Genomic DNA, 19,483 nt, shown 5'->3' on the forward strand with positions numbered 1-19,483 from the left:
CCATCCATTTTACCTGCCTCCATCAACCTTTGTTGATGTGAAACCAGCTGCCCCACCCTATGGCCCTTCTACTGTACCTCTAGTGAAGTCAATCCAGCCCTGCCATCTGATGTCACCCACTTCCTAAGCAGCAAAAGCTCTGTACTTGTTTTATGTCTTCCCCATTTATTCTCAGCCTGCAGATAGGATTCTCCTTCTTTTTGGATATCACCATACATTCTGTCTTTTTGCAGTTGATAGACAGACCCATTTTTGCACTTTCTTCAACAACTAAATCAATTAAGTTTTGTAGTTCTTCCTCCGTACTCACAGTGTCATCCGCGTATCTGAAATTTTTGATGTTTTCACTGCCAACTTTGATTCCCAAGATGCCTCTTATTTTTTGTAATATTGTTTCACTGTACACATTAAACAAATCAGGAGAGAAAACACACCCTTGTCTAACGCCTCTCTTGATTTTTGTAAACTGACTCACTTCTCCATCTATTCTTACAGTGGCAGTTTGTTCCCAGTACAGATTTCTGACTAGGCGGAGGTCTTTCAAATCTAGATCTAGAGTTTCCTGTAATACTTCAACAAACTTATTGAGCTTCACTTCATCAAATGCTTTTGTGTAGTCGATAAAACAAACAAACAAATCTTTTTGCACTTGAATAGCTTATTCTGATAGTATCCTTAACATCAATATTGCATTTCTTGTACCTTTGTCTTTCACAAAACCGCATTGTTCTTTACCTATTTCAGCTTGTATCTTACTTATAGCTTTTGTTATCAAAATTCTTAGAAGTATCTTGGTGATATGACTCATTAAACTTATGGTCCTATGTAATTCACATTTTATTGCTCCAGGTTTCTTAGGAAGAGTGATAAATGCTGATTTTTTTCATCTCTTCTGGTATTATTCCAGTCTGTGAGGGATAAACCAGGAATGTGAGCAACTAGAAAGAACCCCTATTACTGATCCAAAAAGGTTACATCAACAAATCAGGACTATCACTGGTAAAAAGCTCCTCTGTTCTTCAGGTGGATGTTTGAAAGCAAAGGACGGTACCATTATCATGGAATAAGATGAGATTATGAACAGATGGACTGAGTATATTCAGGAATTGTTTGAAGACGATTGAGGTGAAAACCCAGAAATTAAGAAGAACATTGAAGGTCCAAGTATTTTAAAATCTGAAGTTTGTAATGCAATAAATATGATGAAGAAAGGAAAGGCAGCAGGTCCTGATGAATTAGCAATAGAACAAGTTATCGTCCTTGAAGATTATGGAATTGAAAAACTTACTGATTTAATCAATGACATTTATGAGACTGAAATAATACCAGAAGAGATGAAAAAACCAGTATATGTCACTCTTCCAAAGAAACCTGGAGCAATAGAATATGGATTACACAGGACTGTAAGTTTTATGAGTCATAGCACCAAGACACCTGGAATGTCCGGACTGTTTTACGGAGAGAGGTTAGAAAGACTGGGCTTGTACACGCTGGAATTAAGGAGATTGAGGGGGGATCTGATTGAGACATATAAGATTATTAAGGGATTGGACAAGATAGAGGCAGGAAATATGCTCCAGATGCTGGGAGAGTCCAGTACCAGAGGACATGGTTTAAGAATAAGGGGTAGGTCATTTAGGACAGAGTTGAGGAGGAACTTCTTCTCCCAGAGAGTTGTGGAGGTGTGGAACGCGCTGCCTCAGAAGGCAGTGGAGGCCAATTCTCTGGATGCTTTCAAGAAGGAGCTAGATAGGTATCTTATGGATAGGGGAATCAAGGGTTATGGAGACAAGGCAGGAACCGGGTATTGATAGTAGATGATCAGCCATGATCTCAGAATGGCGGTGCAGGCTCGAAGGACCGAATGGTCTACTTCTGCACCTATTGTCTATTATCTATTGACATTTCTAAGAATTTTTTTTAGTGTATATGGTGATTAAATAATCTGATCAGAATATGAGACAAAATGTTGCGATCAACCTTTCCAAGATACAAAGGTTGCTCCTGTCTGGCCATATTCCAGTAATAAGCCTGCCAAGTTCCACACCTGAAGTCATATCTATTGGAAGGAAAGGGATGCTTTCTGGCAAACCCTTCCCCTATTCTCTCTCTTCCCTTCCCTTCCAGGTTAATTGCACCATTTCAAAAGAGAATTGGCTCTTGCCAATTAATGATTGACATATTAAAAATAGTCTGTTAAAACTGGCCTTTGTCCATGGACTTTAGGACAACTCTTTTCACTCTGCTGGGGTCAATGTTGTCTTGTGTCCAAGTGTCTCTGTCAATGGTGTCATTGGAGAAGTCTTTTGAGCTTGTGAGAGGACTTGGAAAATGGCTGCTTGGTGAACCTGCATCTGTTTTCTGAACAACAGGGTGGAAGGTGGGTGTGTTCTCAGTCCTGTCTACCTGCATGTGTCCGGTCTCTCGCTGCTCCTGGAGGAAGGTGTCTGTGTGTGATGATCTCGCTCTCCCTCTCGCTCTCACTCGATACTGCCAGAGGATGGTGCTGGAGTCGTGGGTCTTGGCCAAAGTGTTAATTAATGTGGTTTGTGTATTGGACTTTGCAGTTCATATTATGTCTTTTATGTTTCTGTCTTTTGGTTGCTCCTCTTTTTGTTGCTATTTTGTGTGATTTTGATCGGGGCGGACTGGCACTGCAACCTCATGTTACTGCATGACACAGCGCTAGATTGAGCTGAACAGAGCTAAACTGAATACGCCTGGACTCTTTCAATTACTCTGTGGTGGGTGTCTTATAGTCTGTGTTTTTCGCTCTTTTTTTGCTGTTTGCTTTTGTTTTTTATTACGCGTTGGGGGTTTGATGGTTTTCTTTGAACGGATTCCATGCTTGTCTTTGTTTCGTGGCCGTTTGTGGGAAGACAAATCCCAGGGCTGTATATTGCACAAATACTTTGATAATGAATGCATTTTGAATCTTTGTACTTTCCATTAAATTTATCCCTAAGGAGATTCCAACAAGCTTCTCTCTCAGTTTTTCTGACTGGTTTACTTTGGGATCAATACCTTATCCTGCCTGCAAGCTGCTGTATTAAAAAGAAGCAACTTTACAGTGACAGCCATGTGAGCACAGAACCATGGGTTGTTATATAGAGACCACATTTGCAATTATTCACTCAGGCTACTGCTGTGTCCCAGACGTGTGCTTGTCGATAAGTTAATTGGCCACCAAGATAGAAAAGTTTTCAGAGAAAAGTGGAGAGAATAGGATTGTTGGCATAGAGAACAGGCAAAGACTTGATGGGCTGAATGACATCCTTCTACACTATGGAAGACACGGAAATATTTACTCCGCACTCTCTTTTTGGAGCTTGCATCAGTTACGATTTGATTATGCTCCTGTGATATACATTTGAATTGGGTAGTTATTGTTGATTGAACGTGAAAGGAAGACAGAGGAACCGATGCTAAAGAGGTTTTTGTCAGCTCACCTGATCAAATTAATATTTGATTAATATTTACTAATTTTTACTATTTTTAATATTTAATATTTGTAATCCAGGGAGTGGGAAGCGCAGAATCAACTATGGCTGTGATGATTGTATGTTCTAGTATCAATTGTTTGGTGACAATAAAGTATAAAGTATAAAGTATCCTTCAAATACATGAGAAGTAAAAAATCTTAATGTTACATCTCCATTCAAATGTGCAATGTGCCTTAAAACTAGTCATTTCGGCAGATAGGGCTCATCAGGCACGATTGGCAGCTCATCTAAGAGAGGGAAAGCTCTGATTTCAAACCTCTGCTGCTTTGTGGCTATATCCACTCATGGGGGAGGCTTTGGGAGTAAACCCCCAGGGAAAAACCTGGAGCTGGAGTCTCCATGGCTGTCGAGTTCAATGCTCCTGCGATGCTGCCGGTACCAAATTTTATTGATCTTTGCCGTTCCTTTTGGATTCATCGGCTGCATAGAGAGGGGGAGAGGGGGAGCCCGCTGCACGGGCAACAGCTCACTCTCCGTATCGTACTGGCCTGGCTTTCGTATCATGTAGACAGCTAGGACACAACATTAATGGAGGGCCTCAGTGACAGAGAGCGATAGTTTCACCAGAGATCTTAGCTGTGTTTCAATTCCAGCAATCGTGGCTCTTGGCTCTTGTCAGAGTGAGAGGGTGCCAGTTCGAAAACGGCCCTTGACCCCATTTCCTGAGTCCATCGGTGGTGAGCATGACGTAAGAATCACCGAGCCCAAGAGATGGCTGGAGTTTACAACAGAGGGCTCTTGGACCAGGCAAACCTTTGAAAACGGGGTGAGTGCAGGAAGCAAGAATCAATCAGAAGTGATTGTAGTGTTCCATTGCTGACTTTAAAAGCTTCCTGAGGATCAGAATGGCTTGCTACTATTTTTCTGTGGACAATGACTGTGTGTGAGTTAATGTAAATACGACAGGTCTCCTCTTGCACCATCCTGGACTTGCCTCTGATTGTGTTCCTCCTTTGCACTAAGCCCTTGTCTTTGCACAGTCTTTCTCCCCCTCTCTCTCCCTTCACTGTCTTGGAACGACCACTCTCCACTGAACATCGAGGACTCCTCCGCAGAGATCGTTAAGAGCTCCAAATTTCTTAGTATTCACCTGGCGGAGAATCTCACCTGGTCCCTTAACACCAGCTCCATAGCCAAGAAAGCCCAGCAGCATCTCTACTTTCTGTGAAGGCTGAGAAAAATCCACCCCCCATCCTCACCACATTCTACAGAGGTTGTATTGAGAGCATCCTGAGCAGCTGCATCACTGCCTGGTTTGGAAATTTCACCATCTGGGATCGCAAGACCCTGCAGTGGATAGTGAGGTCAGCTGAGAAGACCATCGGGGTCTCTCTTCCCGCCATTATAGACATTTACACCACACACTGCATCCTTAAAGCAAACAGCATTATGAAGGACCCCACACACCCCTCTTACAAACTCTTCTCCCTCCTGCCATCTGGAAAAAGACACCAAAGTATTCGGGCTCTCACGACCAGACTATGAAACAGTTTCCTCCCCCAAGCCATCAGACTCCTCAATACCCAGAGCCTGGCTTTACACCAACCTACTGCCCTCCACTGTGCCTATTGTCTTGTCTATTATTTATTGTAATGCCTGCACTATTTTGTGCACTTTATGCAGTCCTGGGTAGGCCTGTAGTCTAGTGTAGTTTTGTGTTTTTTTTACGTAGTTCAGTGTAGATTTTGTATTGTTCATGTAGCACCATGGTCCTGAAAAACGTTGTTTCGTTTTTACTGTGTACTATACCAGCAGTTATGGTTGAAATGACAATAAAAAGTGACTTGACTTGACTTGTATGATTTATATTCTGTGTGTTGTCTATACCCACCTGGCCGTGATGCCACAGAAGCAAGTTTTTCGTTGTACCTGTGCCTCACCATACTTGTGCACGTGACACTGAACTTGAAGAAGAATTCCCCACATTAGACCCAGGGCTTTGGTCAAATTTGAAGAGAATTATGAGGGATCTTCACCAGTGCCCCATGACTGGGTATTGCTTGGGTTCTTGCCAGGGCTCCTGAGGCAGCTGGGGTTCAGACACCTCACCTCACTGCTCAGACTGTGTCTGTCAGACACAAGGAACTCCAGGTGTGTGAGTGAAGAAGCAGGCGGTGTTATACAGCACGGAAACAGGCCCTCGGCTCACCAGGTCCGTCCTGACTATCAAGAACATAGACGGTAGAATGTAGAACAGCACAGCACAGGAATCAGCCCTTCGGCCCATGATGTCTGCCCAATTTAGATTAAATCTCTTCTGCTTATACATATCCCTTCATTCCCTGCATATTCATGTGACTAATGACCTTTTATTCTCTGTTGTCGTATCAGTTTCCATCACTACTACAGCCAGTCCATTCTAGGCACCTACCACACCCTGTTTAACAAATATACCCTGTACATCAACTTCTCTCTCCCTCACTTTAAATACATAACCTTTGGTACTTGACACTTCTACATTGGGAAGAAGACTCTGATCGTCTACATGATCAATGCTGCTTCTAAGTTGATAAGCTTCAATCAGGTCTCCCTAAAGTACCATGGGCAAAACATCAGATGCCCATTAGCATCAAGTTATGCAAATCCCTTTACATTCTCCCCAAATTCCCATCAGCTTGCCCCAGATTGTACCACTCACCTACACACCAAGGACAACTTAGAGTACCTGATTAACCTGCTTCTCCAAGAGGACCACAGCCTTGTCATAGGGTTTGGAAGCTTGCGTGTCTCAATGACCCACAGAGCTATGTTGGCTGGAGTCAGGGATTTATGCTTTAGCTCTTGGTAGGGTCAGCCATACCAAACAAGTCAAAGGGTAGAGCCAGACTAAGAGTGGTCCACCGGTCCTCCAGGTTCGGGGGTTCAGCTCAGGGCTAACAACCGTGACTGGTAAAACAAAATTGTTACAGAGACAGCAAAGAATCTTTCTACATCTGTGTGCGACAGTATTCCAGAGTCTCCAACAGGGACTTGAATTGAATTAACTTTATTACTCACATCTGGGCCGTACCCTCCAAATATCTGGACCTGCCTCTCGGTTTTTTTGCACTACCTTACTTTCCATTTTGCTATTTTCTATTTATGATTTTAAATTTATTTTTTTAATATTTACTAATTTTTACTATTTTTAATATTTAATATTTGTAATCCAGGGAGTGGGAAGCGCAGAATCAAATATGGCTGTGATGATTGTATGTTCTAGTATCAATTGTTTGGTGACAATAAAGTATAAAGTATAAAGTATCCTTCAAATACATGAGAAGTAAAAATCTTTACGTTACATCTCCATTCAAGTATGCAATGTTCAATTATAGTAATTTATAATAAATATTATGACAACAGGAAAGTCATTGGCAGCAGTGAGATTCGAATCAATGCCCCTGAAGAGACTGGAGCCTTAATCCAGCGCCTCAGACCACTTGGCTACGCGACCTTGAACTGATAGCAGTGACTGACAGTAGTGAAAACTGAGAGGAAGCCCTGAACACTGCCAGAGAAGAAGGACCTTCATTGCTGCCCTAAACACCAGTAGGGTAATGGGCAGTAACAAGAAAAAATCTATGATCTGTGGGATGTGAGTGGAAGCTGGAGCACCCAGATGAAAATTACGGAGTCACAGGAAGAACGTGTAAACTTAACTGGCACACTGGCCTTCATCAGTCAGGGTTCTGAGTGTAGGAGTTGAGACGTTATGTTGCAGTTGTTGTATATAAGACAATGTTAACACTGCAGGTAGAGAATTATGTACAGATTTGGTTACTGTATTATAGGAAAGATGTTACTACACTGGAAAGAGTGCAGAAAAGATGTACCAGGATGTTGCCTGGATTTGGGGGCCTGAGTTACAAGGGGAGGTTGTACAGATTAGCACTTTATTTCCTGGAACGTAGGAGGTTGAGGGTGACCTGATAGATGTACATAAGATCAGAGTGTATAAAGAGGATGAAAGCACAGTCTTTTCCACAGGGAGTGGATGCTAAAAACAAGATGGAAACGGTTTAAGATCAGAGGTGAGGTGAGTGACTTAAAGGTGACATCAAGCACTGCTTCGCACTGGGCGTGATGCATATCTGGAATGAGCTTCCAGGAATAGTGGTTGAAGCGGGCGCATTAGTAACAGCCATCAGGGTAAGTACATTGATAGGAGAGGTTTAGAGGTCTATGGGCCAAGCGCAGGCAGGTGGGACTAGCTCGCTGAGCTCAGTGGGCGACTTGGGCCAAGAGACCTGTTTCCACGTTCTATCACTGTGTGTGACTCCATAACTCCACGCAGACAGCACCGGAAATCAGGACACTCAGGAAACTGGGGCTTTGAGACAGCCCCTCTACCAACTGCATCCCTTTGTCACAAAATTATGAGGGTTATAGACAGAGTAACGTGAATAGGCTCTTTCCACTTAGATTAGGAGAGATAAATACGAGAGGGCATGGTTTTAGGGTGAAAGGGGAAAGGTTTAGGGGGAACATTAGGGGGAACTTCTTCACTCAGAGAGTGGTGGGAGTGTGGAATGAGCTGCCATCTGATGTTGGTAAATGCAGGCTCACTTTTAAGTTTTAAGAATAAATCGGATAGGTACATGGATGGGAGAGGTCTGGAGGGTTATGGACTGAATGCAAGTCAATGGGACTAGCGGAATAATGTTTCGGCACAGACTAGAAGAACCAAATGGCCTGTTTTCAGTGCTGTAGTGTTCTATGGTTCAATGGTTCTAATATGGGTTTGAAACCTGACCTGACCATCTATGAAAATCTAACTGTTCCACCATGCGTCAAGGTCTAATTTATATCCATATGGTGAGCAGGTGTGTAGGGTGGAGATCAGTGTGGTAGATTTTATTACAAGTGTGATGTTGATCCCAGCATTCCTGGTGAACTCCAATAAACTGTTTGTAGTGGTGATATTCTATACCGAGCTAATCTGAGAAATGTCATGCCTCTGTTTGCAAAGTTTATAACAGGAAACTGGACAATGTATTTTAATTGAGGCTTAATTAAGGGCCTATCACTCAGGACAGTAAGGAAACTTTCCATTCAGCAATGACACAGGAACCCAAAGCTTTGAAAGGAAACATCACCAGATTGGGAGTATCTGAATTTAACCGGCATCTCTTCTGACTTGTCATTACACTCTCAGGCATGGCTAAATTTGTCAACCCTGTAGCTGCTTGTTTGTGTCAGTGGATGCACGCCTGTCGATCTGCCAGCTCTCTAATTTAGATTCAGTGCATCTCTGTGTATGGGCACAGTTCCACTCAGGCCCTTGCTGTGAGTTGGGGTGTGCAGAGAGCACACCGACTGGGAGTGGGAAACAATGGTGGTGGGTGAAAGGGTGCAATGGGACAGCTCAGCTATTTTTCCCTTGGGTTTTGCACCCCATACCCAAATCCAAGAAACTGCAGGTTCACCTGTTCTCATAGATATGTGTGTGTGCGCGTGCGCACACACACACACACACACACACACACTCACACTCACAGACACACACACACACACACACTCACACTCACAGACACACACACACACACACACACACACACACACACACTCACACTCACAGACACACACACACACACACACGCACACACACTCACTCACATACATACACATGCTCACACACACTCACATATACACACTCTCGCCTGCACACACACAAGCACACACACTCTTATTATCAACACTCACAACACGCTGGAGGAACTCAGCAGGTCAGGCAGCACCCGTGGAAACAATCAGTCAACGTTTCGGGCTGGAACCTTTCGTCAGGACTGTTAGAAGGCTGGTAGGTGCCAGGTGAAAAACCAGTAAGGGGAAAGATAAAGGGGTGGGGGAGGGGAAGCAGGGAGAGGATAGGCAGGAAAGGTGAAGAAGGAATAGGGGAAAACACAATGGGTAGTAGAAGGAGGCGGAACCATGAGGGAGGTGATAGGTGGCTGGGGGAGGGGGCAGAGTGATACTGGGATAGGGGAAGGGAGGGGGAGGGAATTACCGGAAGTTGGAGAATTCAAAGTTCATACCAAGGGGCTGGAGACTACCTAGACGGTACAGGAGGTGTTGCTCCTCCAACCTGAGTTTAGCCTCATCATGGCAGCAGAGGAGGCCATGTATGGATATATCCGAGTGGGAGTGGGAAGCAGAGTTCAAGTGGGTGGCTACCGGGAGATCCTGACTGTTGTGGCGGACGGAGCGGAGGTGCTCGACGAACCGGTCCCCCAATCTGCATCGGGTTTCACGGGAGAGCTGGGGATAACTCATGCCTAGTTTCATTTTTACTTTAAGTGAGGCAGGCACTTCTGAAATGGTTGTGTAATAAAGTATGTCATTCATGTACTTTAATATATAACCTGTAATGAATTATTAAAACAAACAAGGAATGCTTATTCGGATAGTATATTTACAATATTATTCAAATACTACTGAAATATTAAATACACAACATTCCTCCCTGCTCAGCTATAAACTCCTACTCAATATAGAATGCATCTCACCTTATATATAGAAACATAGAAACATAGAAACATAGAAAATAGGTGCAGGAGTAGGCCATTCGGCCCTTCGAGCCTGCACCGCCATTTATTATGATCATGGCTGATTATCCAACTCAGAACCCCGCCCCAGCCTTCCCTCCATACCCCCTGACCCCTGTAGCCACAAGGGCCATATCTAACTCCCTCTTAAATATAGCCAATGAACTGGCCTCAACAGTTTCCTGTGGCAGAGAATTCCACAGATTCACCACTCTCTGTGTGAAGAAGTTTTTCCTAATCTCGGTCCTAAAAGCTTTCCCCTCTATCCTCAAACTGTGACCCCTCGTTCTGGACTTCCCCAACATCGGGAACAATCTTCCTGCATCCAGCCTGTCCAATCCCTTTAGGATCTTATACGTTTCAATCAGATCCCCCCTCAATCTTCTAAATTCCAACGAGTACAAGCCCAGTTCATCCAGTCTTTCTTCATATGAAAGACCTGCCATCCCAGGAATCAATCTGGTGAACCTTCTTTGTACTCCCTCTATGGCAAAGATGTCTTTCCTCAGATTAGGGGACCAAAACTGCACACAATACTCCAGGTGTCGTCTCACCAAGGCCTTGTACAACTGCAGTAGTACCTCCCTGCTCCTGTACTCGAATCCTCTCGCTATAAATGCCAGCATACCATTTGCCTTTTTCACCGCCTGCTGTACCTGCATGCCCACTTTCAATGACTGGTGTATAATGACACCCAGGTCTCGTTGCACCTCCCCTTTTCCTAATCGGCCACCATTCAGATAATAATCTGTTTTCCTATTTTTGCCACCAAAGTGGATAACTTCACATTTATCCACATTAAATTGCATCTGCCATGAGTTTGCCCACTCACCCAACCTATCCAAGTCACCCTGCATCCTCTTAGCATCCTCCTCACTGCTAACACTGCCACCCAGCTTCGTGTCATCCGCAAACTTGGAGATGCTGCATTTAATTCCCTCATCCAAGTCATTAATATATATTGTAAACAACTGGGGTCCCAGCACTGAGCCTTGCGGTACCCCACTAGTCACCGCCTGCCATTCTGAAAAGGTCCCGTTGATTCCCACTCTTTGCTTCCTGTCTGCTAACCAATTCTCCACCCACACCAATACCTTACCCCCAATACCGTGTGCTTTAAGTTTGCACACTAATCTCCTGTGTGGGACCTTGTCAAAAGCCTTTTGAAAATCCAAATATACCACATCCACTGGTTCTCCCCTATCCACTCTACTCGTTACATCCTCAAAAAATTCTATGAGATTCATCAGACATGATTTTCCTTTCACAAATCCATGCTGACTTTGTCCGATCATTTCACCACTTTCCAAATGTGCTGTTATCACATCCTTGATAACTGACTCCAGCAGTTTCCCCACCACCGACGTTAGGCTAACCGGTCTATAATTCCCCGGTTTCTCTCTCCCTCCTTTTTTAAAAAGTGGCGTTACATTAGCCACCCTCCAATCCTCAGGAACTAGTCCAGAATCTAACGAGTTTTGAAAAATTATCACTAATGCATCCACTATTTCTTGGGCTACTTCCTTAAGCACTCTAGGATGCAGACCATCTGGCCCTGGGGATTTATCTGCCTTCAATCCCTTCAATTTACCTAACACCACTTCCCTACTAACATGTATTTCACTCAGTTCCTCCATCTCACTGGACCCTCTGTCCCTTACTATTTCTGGAAGATTATTTATGTCCTCCTTAGTGAAGACAGAACCAAAGTAATTATTCAATTGGTCTGCCATGTCCTTGCTCCCCATAATCAATTCACCTGTTTCTGTCTGCAGGGGACCTACATTTGTCTTTACCAGTCTTTGCCTTTTTACATATCTATAAAAGCTTTTACAGTCCGTTTTTATGTTCCCCGCCAGTTTTCTCTCATAATCTTTTTTCCCCTTCCTAATTAAGCCCTTTGTCCTCCTCTACTGAACTCTGAATTTCTCCCAGTCCTCAGGTGAGCCACTTTCTCTGGCTAATTTGTACAAAGTATGCTATAAAATACCAATACTATATAGACGTCCACAGCATAGTAAATTTTAAATTGACACATTCAGGCCTAAAGATTTAATTGCTGTAGATAACATCTATCCTAACACTCTGCTTGGCAAGTGAGTCTTGAGCTGTGAAACAATCTCAGGTTCTGGGGCCTCCTCTGTGCTGGTCGCAGAAGTTGACTCCGGGTCTGCAGGAAGTGGTTCCGACAGCACTGGACAGCTTTCTTCTGGGCGTGTTGACATCGCAATCAGTGCAGGGCAAGCCACTCGATCTGCTGATCTATCCCAGGCCACCAGACAAAGCTTTGAGTCAATGCTTTGACTCTGACCACACCTAAATGACGGGCATGTAGCTCCTCCAAGACTTTAGTTCTCAGCTTGGATGATGCAACTGTAGCCCCCCTGGCCAGCCTCAGGGTCGCTCAGCTCGCTGTCGTCTAGGGAAACAGCCCTTGGCCCCACCAAACTGGGTAATTAGTTTGTGTGGATGCTGTGTGATGTACCCCACCCCGCCCAAATAACAGACAATACTCCAAATACAATTAAATGATTTATAGTTTATAGATATTACTGGTACTATATAATTAATAGAGATAAAATATAAAAGGAAGATAAAAGGCACCACACTTAACAAAGTTCAATCTCTTCGTGCACAAACAGTTGGAGCTCGGGACCCTCCTTCTTCACCCTGCAATCCCCTCGGACCACCTCGACCTGCCGCCTGGACCAACAACAGTGATCGACCAGACGCACCACACAAATCCATCTCCGTCTCCTCTCCTAGCCAAACACCTTGGACCTTGGACTCCTGCTCAGGGCCCGACCCCTTTAGCCGACTCATAGCACCTTGTCCGTCCTCTCTCTCTCTCTCTCGCGCCTTCTGCCCAAAAACCCGCGCATCACAGTAACTTACAGACACACAGAAAGAATAACATCTATCCCAATTGGGTCGTTCATCCTCTTATCAATAACATAATCCAAACAAACTGCTAGTGGGAGGACTTTCTCAGCAGTTAACATAACAAAGAAGCCATTTCAATTATAATATAACAAAGAAGCCATTTTAATTAGCCTACGCAGTAACATAAAAGAAGAAACCCCTTGCACAACAATTCTCAATTCCCCATATCAAGGGCAAGTTCATCCCAGCGCTGGTAAAAATGGGGGAGCTGGGATTTCTGCTGCACGTTCCAGCCATTTTGGGTGGCCCTGTAGACCTGAGACAGTGTGTTTTTCTCTCTGGTTTCCCTTTGCGTCACCTCTGCTGTAATAGGGAGTCTTTTGATTTGCATTAGGGAAACAGAAACAGAGCCTATCTCTGCTGGTGCGCTACGGCTGTTAGTGAGGCACCCTGCTATGGATTGAAAATGAACACGAGTGGTTAATGAGCAGTGATGAGGGCAAACTCTCTCCCACACAAGTACTGGTCAAAACGTTTCCCACCCCAAAACGGACTCAAGACCTCTCTGTCAATCTGTGTGCAATTTTTCTCTGCAGTGGTAAGGGAACGTGAGGCAAAGGCTATGGGACATTCACCGTCATCACTCACAGCGTGTGACATGACTGCACCTATACCACATGGCACCTGTCCCTCCCAGGCCATGCCACATGAAGCAACATACGAAACAATCACAAGGTGAGGCATCGCTGGATGGTGTGGATCATAATGTGTGAGTATAGTGTCCGACACCACCATTTCCTTTACCTTTTTGAAAGCCACCTCACACTGCTTTGTCCATTGCCATTTCTTCCCAATCTGTAGTAATGAGTTCAAGGGGTGCAGCACCGTAGCCAGGATTGGCAGGAATCTGATATAACAATTGACAAATCATAAAAAGGGCCACAATTGTGACATGTCCTTTGGCCTTGAGGCATCCACTACTACTTGAATTTTCTCAGCACACCTGTTAATTCTTGTGTGTCATTGGTGAGACCACAGTATGTCATACTTAGTTTAAAGAATTCACACTTGTTGTGTCATGCTCTAAGCCCGTAATGTACTAATTTTTTTTTAACACTGTCTTGAGATTTTGGACCACTGAGTGCTTGGCAGCCTTGCAGTGGAGTGTAGGAGCAGATGCTAAATAAGTCTATTATAGTGATAATGCACTTTGTGAATTTTATGGTGAGAAACACTTTGGACTCTTCTTCCATCCCCATCTGTAGACAGGCCTCAGCTAAGTCCACTTCGCTGAAGTGTTTTCCTCCAGAAAGGTTTGCAAAAATATCCTCAACCCTGTGCAGAGGGTTTTGATCTACTTTCAGCACTGGGTTGAATGTGATCTTAAAATCACCACAACTACTGACAGACCTATTCTTCTCGGCTACTGGGACCACTGGTGTTGCCCATCGACTCCACTCAACCTGGGAAAGAATTCCTTCAGCCTCCATGTGATCTAGCTCACTGGCTACTTTATGATGCATGGTGTAAGGAACTGATCAGGGTTTTGTAAAACTTGGGTGTGACATTTTCACTTAAAACAATTTTACCTTTGATATATTTGAGTATTCTAATGCTATCCTTGAAGACTGCTGTGGTATCAAGTGCCTTTCTTAATCTGACTCTATTGCAGAGGAAGTGACATGCAAATGGTGGATCGATCACAAATCAAGTTGTAGTTCTCTCATCCACAATGATGGCTTTCCTGTTTTTACCACATAGAAGCCCAATGTGGTTTGTAGGTTGTTGTATTTCAACGCTATGAATGTCATTCCCACAGGAATGATCTTTTCTCCATTGTAAGTTCTTAGTTGGAAGTCTGCAGGCTTCAGTTTAGTATCTCTGAAATGCCATTCAAACTCATTTTGTGGAATGACTGAAACAGCCAGACCTGTGTTCAATTCCATTTTAGTTAATTTGCCATTCAATTCTGGTGTAACTCATATTGTTAATTTTCACATTGTAAATCTCAAGGCTACTCAGTCATGTATCATTCTCATTATCATCAGATTTTTCACCATGCAGATTAGTGCTCTTTTTGAAACTGCAACTTTACTTTTTACCTTTTTCTACTTACTTCTATCTGCCCAGCATGCGCTTTGTATGTGTCCTACTTTTTTTTATATTTTCTGCAAGTTTCACCTTTAACCCTGCACAGGGGCTCTGTGTATGTGAGCCCCTGCCATAATGATAAAACACTTGTTCAGCTAGGCCAGTTTCTGCTTAGTTGTTGTAAATTTGTTTATGCGCTGTTTCGTTCCTGAATTGTGTTTCTGTCTGCTGTTTCCATTGATAAAGCTATTTCAACTGCTCTTTTAAATGTAAGTTGACTTCAGTTAGGAGCCATTTTTGAATGCTTTCTTGTAAGATTCCACAAACTAAACAACCTCTCTGTGCATCATTAAGCCCGTAACCAAACTAATAAGGCTCAGACAACTTCAATTCAGCCACATACGTTGAAATGGACTCCCCTTCCTTTTGATTCTGCTTATGAATGTCACCAGGTTGGGACATGGCCCAAGTGCAGAGTGAGAGACACAGAAACGGGTAATGCATAGACAGGTTTCATTCATCGCCGAGCTAGGTGTTCTCTGTAGATCTGTTTAATTTGCTACATGAAAGTTCAAATCTTCCCAGTCTGTACCATAACTTTCATCAAGAGGTTAAAAATATTCTTGATAGGGTTACTTTACTTGTGTATTTGCACACTCCAGCCAGGGATCAGCTTTTAAGTAGGACTGTTCCAGATTTAACACTTGACTTGAATGTTGAATAAATTGAAAAGCTTGCTTGAAGTGTTCATTTGTTATGCAGATCTGAGTCACTGGACCACAATGCTGGGAATCTGGGCACTTCTGACTTGAAAAGCTTGGAATGGGTACTGGAGAAACTCAATGTAGACTAGAGAAGCTCAGTATGTAGACTTGGGACTCCCGGAATGTTGAGTCAGGAGATTCACTGAGAATAGAAGGCACTCTCTCCTCAAGCCACCAACGTCAAAACGTCACTGTTCAAACTTTGCTGGGTCCATTACTTGGCAAGATCCTTCTGTCACGCTGGAGGCAGAAACAAGAGTTCATACATAGGAATTCAACGACAGGAACATTGTTCCCTCGATGAGTCACTCTGACCGATGAATCTCACGGCCAAGGTCAGCTGCTCTCTCTCCGCTGGGTCCATCTTTGCGTGGTTGAGACTTGCTGTCACCAGGTTCGTTCATGGCCCAAGTGCGGAGTGAGAGACACTGAAATGGGTTGATATTTCACAGACTTTAATGTAAACAGTGTTAAAGGGAAAATAAAACAATAAACTCCAGGCCTAACTGTTAGCTAAAGCTCTTAAATGGTGAACGAAGCCTACACTGCGGCTGTAAAGAACAACTAAGAATAAAATGAATACTGCTAGTCTTCAGAGTCAGTTGACTTGACAGTCCAATTTCTCAGCAAGGCAGAATGCAGACAGTGAAGAGGAGCTATGTCCATGTCTAAGTCTCGACAAGAACTACGACAGAATGAATGGAGTTAAATACTATAACAACGAAATAATAATTAGCTGACACGTGCATATTCATGAGCGCAATTGCTGAATCTGCTGGGCTGCCGAATCCGAGGTTGTGACAATGAAACCTAAAGCCTTCTGCAGTCATCAGTGGTTTTGGTTCTAAATGTTCCTGTATTACTTTCTCGATATCAGCAAAGCTCATTTCAGCTGGTTTGATTGGGGCAGTTAAACTCTGAAACAAATTGCATGTCTTTAAATCCAAAGCACTCAAAAAAATTGGCACTTGTTTCTCATTGGCTATTTCATTTGCTTCAAAATACTGCTCAATTTGCTCAGTATACACATCTCTTGTGCAATTAAACGTGTCCATCTTTCCAATATAGCCAGCCATTTTTACTTTTTTTTATTTATGATTATTATCACCCAGTAATTATTTATAAATCTGAGAATTTGTCTATTTTCTGCCTTTTTAAAAAACTTGATCATCTTTCCTTTTCCATAGAAGCCGTGATTTTTTTAAACTCACAGTTCTTGCTGCACTTCAACAGGACAGTGGTCATCTCAGGTTTGCTTAAAACTTACTCATCACCACAGTTATATTTTGTGGTTCCAGAAATTAATCATAAGAAAACACAGGAGAGCTGGTGATAACTCATATCTATATTTGTTTTTACTTTAAATGATACATGCACTTCTAACGTGGTGCATGATGATGTATGCTATTCACGGTCGTTAACGTATAATCTGTCATGAATTATTAAAACAAAGAATGCTTAATTGAATAATATATTTACATTAGTACTCAAATATTACTGAAATTTTAAATACAACTCTCACACATACACTCATATAGACATACTACTCACATGCGGACATGTACAGGCACTCTCTCTCTCTCGGAAGTGTGATGTTGGTGTTAGTATACAAAGTTCCCAAGCTGTGTCGTTCAGGCCAGGGTCAATGGCCATCGGAGAGCAGGAGTGTTGTGTGTTCTGTGAAGCCCACAGCGGTCTCTGGGAGTTACAACCCCACCAGTGAAGGAGGAGCAACCACTGGGCCCCTGGGTTCTGCTTTTGAGGCTGCATCGAGCTGAGTCCTGGGGCATCATCTCCCCAAGCCCCTGTGTGAAAGGTTAGCCTACCCTCCAGGCTATCAGTGCCCAACATCCACTGCTGTCCCCACTCACACCCCCCTCTCCGATAACGGTTCAGGAAGGACTGCAGGCCAGGCTCGCAGGAGCTCCCCAACAATACCACTATCATTAGTTTGGAGAAGGTGCAGGGTTTTTTTTATGGCTTCAGCTATTGCCCTTCAGAAGCAAGTACACCACTGATTTTTGTAAGTTACTGCTTTTGTTGGAAAAGTCAGTATTACTCTACCTCAATCTTATCTATCTGCTCTGCATCTTGACTGTAACTTTATGATTTAGGCAGGGCCTTATTCATAAACTACAAAGTAATGTCATTGTTTTTTTTAAAGCGAGATGACTTGTTCTTATGAATCCTCAGCATGAATAAATCTTTATGCAACTGCAGTAGCTTATATCTAGAATGAGACTTCATCGGCATAATCTCATTAGGTGGATCCAGATGGTTTAGGTACAGATTTTTTTAAAGATTATGAGAACACGCAGTCCTCGCTTATTATCATTTAGACATGCATGCATGCATTAAGAAATGATACAATGTTCTTGCAGAGTGATATCACAGAAAAACAGGACAAACCAAAGACTAACACTGACAGAACCACACAATTATAACATATAGTTACAGCAGTGCAAAGCAATACCATAATTTGATAAAGAACAGACCATGGGCACGGTAAAAAAAAGTCTTAAAGTCCCGATCGACTCCTGAGTCCCCGATAGCAGGCAGCAAAAGGGAGAAACTCCCTGCCATAAACATCCAGGCACCGACAACTGCCGATGCATTGGAAGCACCTGACCACAGCCGACACTGAGTCCGTCCATCCGAAAACTTCGAGCCTCCGACCAGCCCCTCCGATACAGCTTCCGGAGCGCCATCTTCTGCCGAGCGCCTTCGACCTCGCCCCAGCCGCTGAAACAAGCAAAGCCAAGGATTCGGGGCCTTCTCCTCTGGAGATTCCGGACCACACAGTAGCAGTGGCAGTGAAGCGGGCATTTCAGAGGTTTCTCCAGATGTTCCTCCATACTCTCATGTCTGTCTCCATCAAATCAGAATTGTGCACGGTCCCCTACTTGACACATAACAAATATCATTCACCAGAGTGGCCGCGCGCGCTGTGTCGCGCCGCCATCTTCTCCTCCTCCTTTTCCACCATCTACGGTGTTGAACCAGACACCCCAAAATTAGGGAAGGCATGTTTTAGACACAGAATGAAAAGAAATCTACTTACTATTGGGAGTACCAAGCAGGTGATTAGCAGGTAGGGTACAACTTTACACGGTCCCTGAATTCATGACAAAACTACAGCTGAGTCTCTTGAATAAAGCCGGATTGATTCCCAAATGCAATGAACTGTGAACTCTAATTCCACCAATACATCTCCAGGGCTGATTTGAAGAGGGTTGTTATCATTGTTGTCAGGACGTATGCTGCCTCTACATACAGCCAATTCTAATTTCATGTCAAAATCCCTCAACAACTGCAGAAAATACCCTTTTTGCTCTGTAACGTAACTGGCTACCTCAATGATCTGATACGATTATAGCTTGGAGAGTTAATGAACAGATTAAGACTTTGCTACCCCAGAAAGCGTAGGTTAAGTATTTTGGAACTTCTCCAGTACTCAGCAGTGTTAGAACCTCCGGTGAAATCAATGCTTACTTTCTAATTTCAATTTCATGCTAAATAATTATCCTTGAAATATAACTGTATGATATGTGATAATGAGTTGGATTTTGGCAGAAGTATTAGCAAATTTTTGCTCAGATCAAGTGTGAACAAATTGATGACAAATGGTAGCTGTTTTAATTGGCCACCAGCTTAGAAATAAAGTGAATATGGAGAAAGTATGAGACAATAGACAGACAGAAAATCTGAAAAAAAGGAC

The 19,483-nt window shown here is 43.3% G+C and overlaps 1 long non-coding RNA gene across 2 annotated transcripts in view; it reads left to right on the forward strand.

Annotated features, from left to right (window-relative positions):
- The first annotated feature begins 2,242 nt into the window (after positions 1 to 2,242).
- LOC134359943 (uncharacterized) overlaps positions 2,243 to 19,483 on the forward strand; it is a 57,716-nt gene continuing 40,475 nt past the window's right edge. Inside the window, exons 1-2 of one of the 2 annotated variants that reach the window (XR_010021224.1) lie at positions 2,243 to 2,380; positions 13,507 to 13,679. This is a non-coding gene — a long non-coding RNA (uncharacterized LOC134359943). The remainder of the gene's footprint in view (positions 2,381 to 13,506; positions 13,680 to 19,483) is intronic. The other variant, XR_010021225.1, reaches the window with a different exon arrangement.

Source organism: Mobula hypostoma, chromosome 21, assembly GCF_963921235.1.
Source record: "Mobula hypostoma chromosome 21, sMobHyp1.1, whole genome shotgun sequence".
NCBI lineage: Eukaryota > Metazoa > Chordata > Chondrichthyes > Myliobatiformes > Myliobatidae > Mobula > Mobula hypostoma.